The sequence below is a fragment of the Camelus dromedarius genome, chromosome 9 (genome assembly GCF_036321535.1).
Source record: "Camelus dromedarius isolate mCamDro1 chromosome 9, mCamDro1.pat, whole genome shotgun sequence".
Classification (NCBI taxonomy): domain Eukaryota; kingdom Metazoa; phylum Chordata; class Mammalia; order Artiodactyla; family Camelidae; genus Camelus; species Camelus dromedarius.
Genome location: NC_087444.1, coordinates 43,374,215 through 43,389,503, shown reverse-complemented (window position 1 = coordinate 43,389,503; position 15,289 = coordinate 43,374,215). Strand labels below are relative to the sequence as shown.

Sequence of the window (15,289 nt, the reverse complement as noted above, 5' to 3'; positions counted from 1 at the left end):
AACTAGTAAGAGTGGCTCACTGTGCCTAAACAGCACCCCAAAATGCGGTTTATGTTGAACATCTGAGTTCCTTTTGGGAACCTAGAATTGTGCTATGTGGTAGGGAGAGGGTGCCTACATAACCAACCTAGGCATTGAGTCTCTAATGAGCTTCCCTGCCGGGCAGCATTTCATACACATGTTGTTACTACTGCTGGAGGAATTAAGTGTGTCCTGTGTGACTCCACTAGGAAAGACATTAGGGAAGGGTCATGTTTGGGAGAAGAGCCTAGTTTCCTCTGAACTTCATCCCATATGCATTTTCCCTTTCCTGATTTTGCTTTGTATCCTTTTACTGTAATAAATCACAGCCCTGAGTACAACTATATGCCAAGTCCTGTGAGTCCACCTAGTGAATTACTGAACCTAGGGGTGGTAGCCTTGGGGACCCCACCTCCTACACACTCATTCTGCTAGCAGCTAAGAGGAAATGCCTTCTGAAGGTAATTGGGACTCAATTTGTGGGTCTCTCCTCTAGTATGTACAGAATCTATTTCAGAGTTTTGTATTAGAAAAAAAAAAAAGCTCTCTAAAGGCTCTTCCAGCTCTGAAATAGTACGATTCTTAGAAATGTAGAAATAAACACAATGCAATAGGCAAACAAGGGAAAATAAAATATTTGTATTTTATTGTAGAGATAATCCTGAAAGCTATTTGGATTGGCTTGGGTATGTTTTAGGGAACAAGGGAGTGGCAGTGTGGTTAGATGCTTACCAAAGCTGTTTCCTCTTCTGGGCTAAATAGTTAAGACTGTATTTTTCAGCCTCTCTTGAACAGGTATGGCCAACAGGCTAAGTTCTAGGCAATGAAATGTAGGGCAAAAATGATACCAGCCACTTCCAGACCTAGTCCATAAAACCTCCTACTCATGATCCTCTGGTTCTTTCACCAACTGCCAGCTGAATGAATAGAACTCCCAAAAGACCTAGAGTAGGGTGGTGCCACAAGATGGAAGGAGCCTGGTTCTTGAATTACTGCACAGAAGGCAACCTAATGAACACTCTCAATGAGTTACCTGAGGAAAGCTGTCTGCATATAATCGTCTACTCTGCTAAGCCACTGACATCCTGGGGTTGTTTGTCAGAATGTTAGCCTGCTTTGCCTACTGACAGAGGACACGGTCAGGTGAAAATTTTTAGAAGTTAATCCTGACAACGTGAAAAACAGAAAGAAAAGAGTAGGTCACAGAGAAATTAAGAATATCAATGGGAAAAAGAACTGAATGTACTGAAGAGGGAACTGCAAGGACTCTAAAACCGTGAAGAATAAGGAAAGAAGTAAAGGAAAAGGATTCAAATACTCAAATACTCACACTTCCAGACTATGCACCCGGGTTCCACTTACTCCTGACATGAAACGCCTGAGGAAGAGAAAAGTGTGAAGGGCAAGAAAGATAATGAGGAATGTCTGGAGTGAGGAATACAGATGAAATCCACTGGGCAGCTGGATTTACAGTCTGGAGCACAGCAAGTGTGGGTTGCAAATAACTGATCTCATTCATCAACATATAGATGATAGCATGGCAGAACTACAGAAATGAGAATAAGAGAATGCCTATAGAGAGTCCTAAGGAAGCTTAGCACTTAAGAGTAGGTAAAAAAGAACTCAAAAACTAAATACAGAACTATCATATAATCTAGCAATTCCACTCTTTATTTGTAACAGCCAAGATACAGAATCAACCTAAATGTCCATCAACAGAGGAATGGATAAAGATGTAGTGTGTAGATGTATTCATAAAAAATGGACTATTACTCAGCCATTAAAAAAATTAAATTCTGCCATCCGCAACAATGTGAATGGGTGTTATGCTTAGCAAAGTCAGACAGCAACAAATACTGTATGTTATCACTTATATGTGGAATCTAAAAAGAAACAAATGAATATGACAAAACAGAAACAGACTTATGGATACAGAGAACAAACTAGTAGTTAAAGGGAGAGAGGGATGGGAGGAGGGGCAGGATAGGAGCAGAGGATTAAGAGGTACAAATTACTATGTATAAAATAAGCTACAAGGATATGTTGTACAGCACAAGGAATATAGCCAATATTTTATAATAACTTTAAATGGAATATAATATATAAAAATACTGAGTCATTATGTTGTACATCTGAAACTAATGTAATATTGTAAATCAACTACGCTTCAATAAAGAAAAAAAGAGGAACTCAAAAAGGGAAATGAATTGTGGACAGAGAGGTGGAAGAAACTTAAGAGTGATTAATGCCAGAAACCAAGGAGAGTCCTCTACTTAATGGCAATAAGTGAAACCTAGGAACAGAGGATAACCCTAAGAGAGCTCCACAGAAGAAACTTTGTCCACTGTTGTAGGCAGCCTCTAAAATAACCCCAATGATGCCTGCCTAATACTTACACCCTTATTTAATCTGCTCCCTTTTAGTATGGGCTGGACATTAAGTGTGGTTTCAAAAGAGAACAGAAAGTCATTTCCAGGATTAAGTTACAAAAAGACTGACTTCTGTTTTGTTTACTTCTCTCAGAGCCTGGGCTCTAGAGAAGCAAGCTGTCATGTGGTGAGTAACTCTATGGAGAGGGCAAGGTGGCAAGGAACCGATGTCTCCCAACCAACAGCCAGCAAGGATTTGAGACCTGCCAACTGCCACATGAGTAAGCTTGTAAGATCTCACTACCCTTTAGCTGTGAGATGATTATAGCCTGTGGATACCTGCAATGCAACTTTGTGAGAGACAACGAGTCAGAAGCATCTAGCCAAGTTGTGCCTGTGAAATAACAAAGAGCAAGAAAGTTTTAAACAGTTAAATTTTGGGGTAATTTGTTATGCAACAAGTGATAACACAACCATAACAGACTATGAAAACCTTGGCAGGGAGGGAGAGATGTTATGTATTTGGCAGCATAAAAAAAATTATTATAAATTATCAGAATTACTGACTAGGAGATCACTAATGACCTTCAAGAGAAGGAAGTGCGCGCAAGCTCTCTCTAACAGAATATTAATCAGCCATTAAAAAGAATGAAATCTTGCCATTTGCAGCAACATGTATATACCTTGAGGATATTAAGTGAAGTAAGTCACAGAAAAAACATACTATGACTCCACATATATGTAGAATCTAAAAAACAAAACAAACAGGAGGGTGCGTACAGTTCAGTGGTAGTGTGCTTAGCATGCACAAGGTCCTGGGTTCTATTCCCAGTACCTCCATTAAAAAATAATAAAACTTAAACAGTAAAAAGTAATAAAGCCAAAATGAACAAACAAAACAAAAACAGACTTATAATACAGTGAACAAACTGATCATTGCCAGAGAAGAGGAATTGGGAGAGGAATGAAATAGGTGAAGGGGATTAAAAGGTACCAACTTCCAGCTATAAAATAAATGAGTCACATTTTCAGATTAATATGGTGGAGTAGTAGGACCACAAGCTCGCCTCTTCTCACTACCAAAGCAGAAACACAACCATCAGGAAAAAAAAAAAAAAAGACTGGAACCTAGCAAAAAAGATCTTCAACTGGAAACATAAAGAGGGAACCACAATAGGACAGTAGGAGGCACGTGCTCACAATATAACTGGGCCTCATACCCTCTGGGTGGGCGACCCACAAGATTAAGAATAAGTCACAGGGGCCCTCCCACAGGAGTCAGAGTTCTAAGCTCTACGTCAGGCTCCCCAGCCCGGGGTTCCGGCATTGGGAGGAGGAAAAGACCCCAGGACATCTGGTTTTTAAGGCTAGAGAGGCTTAACTCCAGAAGGCCCACGGGACTGGGGGAAACAGACTCCATTCTCTTGGGAAGCGTACACAGAATACTGCATGTTCCAGGTCTAAGGGCAGAGGCAGTGATTTCATAGGAACCTGGGCCAGATATACCTGCTGGTTTTGGAGGATCATTTGGGGAGGCAGGGGATAGCTGCAGCTCACCCAGGGGACATAAAAGCTGGTGGCAGATATTCTGGGAGTATTTATCTACATGAACTTCCCTAGAGGCTGCCATCCTGATTGGATCATTAGCACCAAGACTTAACCCCATTCAACAGCCTGTAGGAAGCCTCAAGCCAAATAACACAGTGGGTGGAAACAAAGCCCCATCCATCAGCAGACCTCCCTCTAGACAAGGCCCTACCCACCAGAGGTCCAGGACCCAGCTTCACCCAGCAGTGGGCAGGCACCAGCTCCTGCCAGGAAACCTGCCTAAGCCTCTAGTCCAGCCTCATCCACAAGGGGCAGATACCAGAAATAAGAAAACAATCCCAAAGCCTGCGGAAGGAATCCACAAACACAAGCCAGACTCTACACTGGGCCTGGCTGGACCCTGGCCCTTGGGTGACAAGAGAGGAGTGTAATACTGGGATGCATAAGACGTCTCCCACAGAGGGCCACTTCTCCAAGGTCGAGAAATTTAACTAACCTACCTAAAAATACAAATAAAAAGATAAACAGCATGCGGTGGCAGAGGAGTATCTTCCAGGCCAAGGCACAAGATAAAATCCCAGAAGTAGGAAGTGATGAGGAGATGGGCAATGTATCTGAGACAGTTTAGAATGATGATAGTGAAGACGTTCAGAGAACTCAAGAAGAGTACAGACGCAAAGAATGAAGTTTTTAGCAAAGAGCTGGAAAATATAAAGAATAATCAAACAGAGTTGAATAAAATCACTGAAATGAACCAAGACTTGACTAAATGAGGCAGAACAGATCAGTGAGCTACTAGACAGATTAGTGGAAATCACTACTGTAGAACAGAAAGAAGAATGAAAAGAAACGAGGATAGTTTAAGAGAACTCTGGGACAATATGAAGCGTATTAATATTTACATATAGGAGTCCCAGAAAGAGAAGAGTGAGTGAAAGGACCTGAGAAAATTTTTGAAGAAATAGTAACCAAAAACTTCCCTAACTTGGGAAAGGCAACAGTCATCCAAGTCCAGGAAGCACAGAGTTCCACACAGGATCAACCCGAAGAGGAACACACCAAGGTACACAGTAATCAAACTGACAAAAATTAAGGATAAGGAGAAAATATTAAAATCAGCAAGAGAAAAGCAACAAATAACATACAAGGGAACTCTCATAAGGTTATCAGCTGATTTTTCAGCAGAAACCCTACAGGCTAGAAGGGAGTGGCAAGATATATTTAAAGTGATGAAACGGGGGGGGGGGGGGCATAGCTCAGTGGCAGAATGTGTGCTTAGCATGCACGAGGTCCTGGGTTCAAATCCTGAGGTCCTGGGTTCAAACCTCAATGCTTCCATTAAAACAAACAAACAAACAAAACTAATTACCTCCCCACCCACCCCCAAAGTAAATCCAAAAAGACAAAACTGCATAAAGCGATGAAAGGGAAAAACCTACAACCAATACTCTATCCAGCAAGGCTCTCATTCAGATTTGACAGAGAAATCAAAAGCTTCACAGATAAACAAAAGCTGAAAGAATTCAGCACCACCAAACCAGCTTTACAACAAATGTTAAAGAAACTTCTCTAGTCTTCAAATCATAAGAAAAGAGAACAGAAAGAAGAGGAAAAAAAAAAAAAAACCTACAAAAGATTGCTTTGGCAGTTCAGGGTCTTTCATGGTTCCATATAACTTTTGGAATTGTTTGTTCTAGTTCTGTGGAAAAACGTTGTGAGTACTTTGACAGGGGTTGCACTGGATTTGTGGATTGCTTTGGGTGCTACAGCCATTTCAATAATATTGATTCTTCCAATGCAAGAGCACAAGATAACTTTCAATTTCTTTGTATCATCTTCAATTTCCTTCATCAATGTTTTAGTTTTCAGAGTATAGGTAACCTCCTTGGTTAAGTTTATTTCTAGGTATTTTGTTGTTTTTGACACAGTGGAAATGTTTACGCCAGTTATAAAATTCTGGTTTTTGAAGTGGAAAAAAAGTGAATGAAGGGCTGCACATGACAAAATATCCTTTCTTATGGGTGAGGTGTATTCTGTTACATATATATGCTGTATCTTCTTTATCCACTCATCTATTAATGTGCACTTATGATGCTCCATATCTTGGCAATTATAAATAATGTTGCTATTAATAGCAGGGTGTATGTATCTTTTTAAATTAATTCTTATTTTGTGGTTGGCTTTATTCCTTTGATAACTATGTAAGTTTAAAAAGCTGAAGCTCTAAACATTCTTAGAAACAATGAACAGTACATATAGGTATATTTAAAAATATGTGCAGTATATTATGGTTTCTATGTATTTATACACAATATACTATATATATGTGCAACTTGTAACAATTCTACCTAATGAAACTGAAAAATGGAAAAAAAATAATAAAATAAGTAAATAATGCTGCTGTTGATAGCCGGGTGTATGTATCTTTCTGAATTAAGTGTTTGTTTCTCAGATACATGCCTAGGAGTGGAACGGCTGGGCCATAGGGTGGTTCTATTTTTATGTTTTTGAGAAACCTCCATATTGTTTTCCATAGTGGCTGCACCAATTTGCATTCCTACCAACAGAGTACAAGGGTTCCCTTTTCTCCACATCCTTATCAACATTTGTTATTTGTGTTCTTTCTGATGATGGCCATTCTGACAGGTGTGAGATATCATCTCATTGTGATTTTGATTTGCATTTCCCTGATATTAGTGATGTTGAGCAACTTCTCATGTTCCTGTTGGCCATCTGCATTTCCTCTTTTGGAAAAATGTCTCTTCAGTTCTTCTGCCCGTATTTTAAATGGGCTGGTTGGTTGTTTGCTTTTTAATTGAAATATAGTTGATTTAAAATGTTGTTATTAGTTTCTGGTATACAGCATGGATGGCCTTGGAGGGCACTATGTTAAGTGAAACATGTCACAGAGAAAGACAAATACTGTAAGGTATCACCTACATGTGGAATGTAAAAAAATATAACAAACTAGTAACTATAACAGAAAATAAACAGACTCAGATGTAGAGAAGGAACTAGTTGTTACCAGTGGGGAGAGGGAGGGGGAGGGGGCAAGATAGAAGTGGAGGATTAAGAGGTACAAACTATCAGGAATAAAATAAGCTACAAGTATATATTGTACAACATGGAGAATATAGCCAATATTTTATAACTATAAATGGAGTATAACCTTTAAAAATTATGAATCAATATATTGTATACCTGTAATATATAATATTGCACATCAACTATACTTCAATTTAAAAATGATGTAAAATAAAGCTATTAATCAAAAAAAATGAGTCACAGGGATATGTACACACAGGGAATATAATCAATTGATACTGTTCACAAGTTTGTATGATGATGCATGATAACTGGACTTACTGCGGTAATCACTTTCATTATGTATAAAAATACTGAATCACTGTATTATAGACCTGAACTAATACTATATGCTAATTATAATTCAGTAATAAATAAAAATTTTTTAAAAGAGAGAAGTTAGTGGTCACCAAGAGGCAGGCCAAAACTCCTCCATAAAGAGGACAAAACCATCAGGTAATAAGACCAGGGCCCAGTTCAGGCCCCAGCCCCTCCAAAACCTCCCAAACACATTAGATGGTCTACGGCTGATCTACCTCCTCTCCCCCTCAGTATGCATGATGCACACTGATAAAACGTGCACTATTGTTTCATGTGTATTACCTTTTCACCAGTTCCTGGGGGCATATCTCTGGTTTATTCTCTGTATCTTCTTTGCCACTACTCCCAACCAACCAGCTTTGAGGGCATCAAAAAGTTTCCATAACCTGGCTAAGTCCAACCCTAGTATTCAATTTCTAGGTCCCTAAAATACAATTTGATTAGACTTAACATAAAACAAAATGTAGTTAAAGTTTGGTAAAATTTCCCACCTTCATCACCCATCAAAGGTGGAGATAATTTTCCATAATTTCATTTCAGGTTGGTTTGTCTTTAATTTAATATCATCACTATTTTATTTATCACTTACAAAGCTTACTTGGTAGTACTGTTTCTGACATGATATATCCCAATTTCAGAGGTGTTAAAATGTTAAAACATCTGTTTTAAAATCAGTGAAATATGGTATTCCTTTTCCATATGTAGTCTTTCACATGTGCCACTGTAAAAATAAAATAATTTTAAGTAACTTGTGACTTATCCCAACAATAGTTGGATCTAAAGTAAATAAAATAACCCTGACAACAAACCTGAACCTCAAGAGGATTATTTACTAGAATAAACTAATGGAAGTGGGAGAGCCATTGGCATTCATTGAGAATTAGATACGCAATTAACATCTTGCAAGGAAAAAGGAGAGCACCACCAACAAAGTACTATCTTGCCTAAACACCAACAGTGCCATTGTTAAGAAAATAGTTTTTCCATCCACTTTCTGCAGGGTGTGCCCTAGATGTGAATACCTCAAGTTCGGCTTCCCACAAAGTTAACACAAAGCCAAGCACAACTTAAATCCACCAAATGGTAAGAAATGGTACATGGCTTATGTGATGGCTTATGTGAAGTGGCCACTGAAACTTATCAAAGAAACATTTTATGCATTACTATTATGTATACTAACCCAGTCAAATACGGGAATACTTACTCTGCCAGATATTTGAGATACATTAGTGAACAGCCATACATACATCCCTGTATCCCCACTAAGGGAGTGAAACCATAATTATGAAACATGTTAAGAAATGTTCTATGAAAAAACAGTAAGATAAAGGTGAACCAAATTGGGGCGGAGCGGCTGTAAATCTAAGAATGGTCAGAGTGAGCCTTAGGAAGAAAACAGTATTTGAGTAGGCTTTGAGGAGCTGAGGATTTTAGCCATGCATCTGAGAAAAGAACGTTCCAGGCTTCCAGAGGGGTTGGTCAGTTAATGTAAAGGCCTCCTGGGAGAGTACATAGCACATATGAGGAAAAGCAAGGAGGCCAATGACAGATGAAGCAAACTTAGTGAGGGGGGAGAGTAAAGAGTAAGTTGAGGGGAAGAGGGAATACATGAGTAGGTGTAGGGCAGGGCTAAATCCTATAGGTGATGAAAGGACTTTCTTTGGCTTTTACTAAAGACAAATAAATGGAGAATCAATGGATGGTTTCGAACAGAAGACAACTTTCAAAATATAAGAATCACTCTAGATGATGACTGAGAATAACTATAGGGGAGCAAGGGTAGAAAGCAGGGTAGATAATAGCACATTAAGAGAGAATTAGTCACTGAAACCCAAACACAGAAGAACTCTACAAAGCTATACAGATATCCCAAAACTAGATCAGAATATTAAAGCAAGTTATCATATTAATGTTTTATGGTTGCCAGAGTTCTTGAGGGCTTACTAACTGGAGAAGACTGAAAAATCAAAATGAAGTATTTTCAAGGAATTTTTACATTTTACCTTCGGACAGACACCCTCGACTTCTGTAATCTTTGGTACAACTGCCTGTTTGAAAAGGGAAAAGAAATATTCTTAAAGTATCCATGCCTAAGAGTGGGTATATAAATAGTACAACTTATCTCTTCATTACCCAAACTAAAGAACAAAAACACTAGTATGAATAACCCAAATCATGGACATTCCCAAATTATGTATTACAGGGCTTAGAAAGGCCTAGTGTACAATTTTTTTTAGAACCCAGCTGGCAAGAGATAAGGATATTCAACAGCGTAATGGCTGACGGGTAATAAATCGGTTTGAAATGAAAGCTTTGGCAAGGATAAAAATAAATGGATCAAGAGTTGACTTACTTCGTAACTATGTCACTATGTCACTTCAAATAAGCCAATCTGGGGGAAGCTCAAGAAGTAGAGCGTATGCTTAGCATGCAAGAGGTCCTGGGTTCAATTCCCAGTACCTCCTCTAAAAATAAATAAATAAATCTAATTACCCCCTCCAAAGAAACCAAATAAGCCAATTTTTACTCAGTGCAACAGAACCTTAATACTAACCTTTAAAGAACATTTAATAGCCTTGTGTGGACAGCTTCAGAATTTTACAAGAATTAATACAATCCCTACATCAGCACAGTTCAAACGATTGTTAGTGTTAGCAAATAACAGTTTATTTTTAAAAACTGAAAAAGCGAAAAGAGCCCAAAAAGTATGCTTATGCCAAAATCAAAAAAGAACCAAGTTCTTGATCTGGAATCTTCCCAGCAGCATGTGCAAAATTATAAAGCTATGCAGTATAGAATATAAGACTAGTGAAAGATTTAAAAAAAAAAAGACTACTAAAAGATAACAGAGTACCCTTCTGAGAGCTACTTTATTTTAAAAATATAACTACATCAAGAAAAATCTTACTCAAATACCTGTCACAATTCAATTTACAATGCTGAAGTTTTGAACATTTTAAGTGCTGAACGTTTAAAAACTTACGTTGCTCCATTCTTTGAAGGCCTCAAAAGAGTGCAAGTTACTACACTGAAGCTAAGTAATGACCACTCACAATAATAAAGGAAAAGACCATCTTTTTGTTGGATTAGTTTTATATTTTCACACTGAAGAGATGAAAAACTCAAATCTTGTATCTTGTCCTCCAAAAATAAGTGGCTGATCACACAGACTATTTCATCTTTTTGATGAACAATCAAATTCATTGAACTCTTCCCTATACTGAACTACTCCAGCAGTATGAAAAGAAATCAACATTAGGCTAGGGTAGTCTGACCTGGTCTGACATCAAACTAAGGAAGTCACCTCACTTTCCTGGGCTTCAACCTCCTAAAGATTCTACTACAGTTCTGTATGACTGGATTTCAAAGTTTAAACTTCTTAAAGATGTCAATAGAATTATAAGTATATAGCTCCAAGAAAAACAGTCTGTGTCCACAAAAGAACAAAAACCAGGATGTACTGTTTTCCAAGAATGCCACATTCTATAAATCAACCCAAGTGTAACAAATGAAGCATTATTCCATTACAATTCAGGGCAACTGTATATGGTTGGAAGAGGGGAGACTCCTTATCCACTATAAAATGAGACAGAAAACAAAAACAAAAACAAAAAAGAGAGAAAACTTACGAGGCAATATATAGTACAGGTTAAGTGAAACTGGTGAAGAGGAATATAAGAAATCAATTTTGCTTAGGGAAATCAAGGAAAAGATTATAGACAGTACATTTAACTTTGAACTGGAATGATGGAAAATGTTTGGGTAGATACAAATGATGACATTCCAGATAAAAGGAGAAAAGTGCATTTAGGAACCACTGTGCAGCAGTCTATTAACTACAGCGTAAGATAGTATTATGCTGATATAAGTAAAGAGGGATCAACAGCTCCAGGCCAAGGTCCTTGAAAACTTTTGAGGATGCCTATTTTCAAACCAATAAATTAGGAAGCAATTTGGCAGTAAAGAATTAACTGGCTCCTGGAATCATGTACAATTAGAACGTATTCACATATTACTTACGTAACGAAGAAATCCAATAAACAAATGATGAGGAAAAGATACTAGAGATTAGTTAGAAAGCTACTGCAGAAAAGACTGGGTCTGAAACAAAGGTAACTATTCTTGGAGTAAGTCTAAATATATTTTAAAAGTAACACTGCATTTCAAAACTAAGAGCTCTAAATCCAAGGTGACAAACTTTCAAACTAATTATCTGAAAAGGAAAATCCTGAACTATTAATATGAAGCTTTAGAGCAATGAAACGGTGTCTTTCAAAATACGCTTTTATTCTACATTTCATGTAATTAATCCAACAGCACCAAAAGCAAAGCAAAACATCTCTCCTGCAGACAGTTTAACATCTCATTCAACATTTTTGGAATTTCCTTCTAACTGTAACAAAATGAACCAAGACAATTTAGCCTGGAGTTTTACGCTGGGCTTTCCAGTATTAAAGACAGAAATGCACTTCTTAAATCTATACTCCACACTCCCAGAGGCCACATTTCCTTCAAATCTCAACACAGGACTTCAGATTAAGTCTACACCTCTAATTACTGACTTCTCAAACAATGTTTTTAAACAAATAATTTGTCTTATTTGCTTTGCAACATTCTGGCAAATATATGAATGAAAAGTACATTAAAATTAACTATTGTGTATACATACTGTGCAAAAGGTTTTGAGCCCATTTCAGCTTTGAAACATGCTTCTTAAAAACTGAGCAAACAGAAAAGGAACTGCAGGATCTTTCTTTATAAAAGGTCTTAAAGTAAAACTCAGTAGGATGCCATTTTGAAACTTCCCAGCAGGAAGTTCAGTTTGGTCAGATGACTGTTTAAGAAGTGCTTCACCAGCTAATATTTTTTTAAATGACTTGGAAGTTAGTTTTGTTCTTTTACAGAACATATCAAGTTCATAAAATATATCATTTCAAAATGACAGGTAATACTTTTGTTTAATTCAAGAAGCCTTAACATCTTACAAAAAATTAGTTCTTGAAATATCTGAGCATCCAATTAAAATTACTGTGGACACATTCTCTTCCATGGCATTGAGTACAAAAGATTTGTTACACCGTAGAATGAAATGAAGATTTAAGTTCATAAATTTAAGCTGGTTAAAAAGAAAGTTTTTCATAACTAGATCAGAATCTAACCAAAACCATACTTGGAAAAAGCAACATGCAAAGATAATCCAAGATTAGTCTTTTATGATGTTTTCAAGGAATAGTAAGCATTTCCTTTTCTGTTCTCATATAATCGTTTTTTGTCTTTTTTTTTTTTAATGACCTAACCCAAAGTTAGGAAGACACTACAGTACTTAGCCTGACAAGATCCACATGAAAGAGATCGGGATTTAAAACCCCAGTAGTAACTTAAATGAATAGAAACCAAGAAGTCAGGGATCCACTGGAGTGAGTTAGGAACCAAAAGCATTTCAGTTCTTTTCCACCATAATGCCACAAAACTCTGCCTTAAAACTTCTAAGAGTACAATTTTAGGCAAGAAAGGGAAATACTTCCAGTTATTGATGATCAAGTCTTCGTGTCTTGATTGTAGACTTAAGTTTCCAAAGGAAGGACTTGGGACCCCAACTTGTTGAAAAGGGACCAACTCTCCAAACAACTTTTATCATCATGTGATGAAGCACAACTTCATGCCTAAAACTTTATGTATTGTCAGCTGTTTTTCTCCCTAGACAAGGTAACAATTTGCAGTGTCCTAAAACAGGATTATTTAAACTGTTACCATACATCTTATTAATAGCTAAATACTGTGCTACCAATCTTTGGAAGGGTAGGAATGTCAACCTGAGCATATTAAATCCAAATACCTCTACAAAAACAAGTTTGTTCTTAATCTGTTTGGCCTACTTCTTATTTTTTTTAAACTAGTCCAATCATTTTCTCCTCCATGTATCCCTAGTCTTATCAAACGGACTACCATGAGGGAAACGTTCAGAATTTTTTTTCGCAAAAAGTAATCAATTATATTCAATTATTAACTGTTAAAATAAACTCCCCAAAGCAATCGAATTATAGCGAAATAAAGGCAGAGACTAAGTATTACTCACTTCGAGAGAAAAAAAACTTTTTCTCAGAGTCCTAAAAAATGTGACATTTGAGCGACGTCAACGGAAAAGTTTTCTTCTCAAAGTTTATGTTAAATACAACATTTTCAAACTCACAGAAGTTAAGCACTGAATATTACTCCTAGTTGGGGGTAATTTTCTGTGGGATCCTGCTGGGGTGAAATCTGAGGATGGCGTGGTATAGAAAAAGTGTATTTGTACGTTTGGCTTCGTGTATCCCCTACAAGACCTGTAGTAAATCTCTCACCAGCACTGGGGCCTACAAGTGCTCAGCTCACTTGCCATGGGTGAGCAGAACCGCCACTATAGCAGACACTAGCCCAGGTGGGTGCAGGTAGACTTCAGAAAGTGTGAGCGCCCGGGCGCGCGAGTGGAACAAAACCTGTGGCAAGAAGTAATAAGGAAGTGCTCGCTCCCGCCCGCCCCTCCCACCAGCGGACACCGAAACACCCGGGGTTTGACAACGTGCTGGGGGCAGGGGGAGGGGGACTGGCAGCTCCAAGTCCACCGAGAGGAACCGGGAGCCTGCAACTACTCCAAACATGGTCCCCTCGCCCCCGGAGCTAGGCCGCCGGGGCCGATGCCCACTGCACCCAACCGACAGTTGAGGAGCTCGTGAGGTCTGAGAAGGGTGCAGCCCGCGCGAAGCGAGGCCCAGCCGCCCCAATTGCCGCCAGCGCCGCCCTCAGAGCCTCCAGGCCCGGGCTGGGGGCTACCCCGGCTCTCATCCGCGCCCTGCCCTCCACTTCGTAAAGCCTTGGTCTCGGCCTCTTCTCTTCAAAGCCGAAGACTCCTCGAGACGAGGAGAGAGAGTCCGCCCTCTCCTGCCTCGCTACTTCCCGGTCCCGACTGCCCCTCACTCCACGGAGCGCCGAGAAACGCTCCCAGTGGCCCCAGGACCACCCCCGTTCCTTCCCGCACCAGCACCCGCGTTCCGCAGCTGACACCGTCAGGAGGCTTCAGCACTCGACCGCAGCCAACCTCACCTCAGGCAGCTCCGGCGGCGCTGGACACAGAAAACTCCTGGGTCCCCGACTCCGGCTCTTCTCGACCCCCTCTTCGGTTAACTCCGCTTGTTTCTCTACAAAATGGCGCCGGAGGTCGCGCGCTCACGTCGCGGCCTTTCCCCTCCCCGTTCCCATTTCATCATTCGCTGCCCGCCCGAGGAGGGACGGCCCCAGCACCAGCCAATGATCGTACCCCACCCGTGGCTCCCGCCCAATCACCGGCGGGTGCCCGCGGATTTAAACCAATCACACACTATCACTTGCAGAAGTCAAGGAAGAAACCAGGCTTCTGCTAGCAACTACCAATCCAGACTACTACATCGCGGGCTTTGGCCAATTGCCGCTCACCAGTCCCCAGGGACCGGAGTCGGAGCCCTGGCGCCTGCGCTCGAGGCGAGGGCCAATGGGGAGGCGCAGATAACTTCGATTTGGGGCTTCACGGGCTTACCAACTGCCCTCGAGGTACTCGACCAATGCGGGCCTGGCATTGCCTCTAAGAAACAATAAATAAAGGAGGGAGCCCACAAACCCTGGCCACCCTGCGCGGAAACTACTTTGAGTTAGAGTGAAAACAGCTTTACAACACTATCCTTCCTCTTTCCAAGTGTCAAGCCCGGTTGACCGCGGGGCTTCCCAGTTTTAAACATTTCCGCGTCCCTTGCCTCCCTTTGGCGGGGAACGCCAGCTACCAGAAAGCAAGCCAGGCTGTAACTCGAGTGACGGCGCTTTGCATCCTGGGATATGTAGTTCTCCGGCCCATTCCTGTTGTAAAAGCAGTGCGTGTTCTTCCGTCACTGACTGCGCGCTTGGAGGAGCAGTGCATGCTGGAGGAGGTAGTCTCCCAG

At 39.9% G+C, this 15,289-nt stretch overlaps 1 protein-coding gene across 7 annotated transcripts in view; it reads right to left on the bottom strand.

Moving 5' to 3' along the window:
• CNOT1 (CCR4-NOT transcription complex subunit 1) overlaps positions 1 to 14,568 on the bottom strand; it is a 94,930-nt gene extending 80,362 nt beyond the window's left edge. For all 7 annotated transcript variants that reach the window (XM_031458336.2, XM_031458339.2, XM_064489106.1 and 4 more), the window contains exon 1: positions 14,424 to 14,568. The gene's annotated coding sequence lies outside the window, so the exon portion shown is untranslated. The remainder of the gene's footprint in view (positions 1 to 14,423) is intronic.
• Between the last annotated feature and the right edge of the window lie 721 nt (positions 14,569 to 15,289).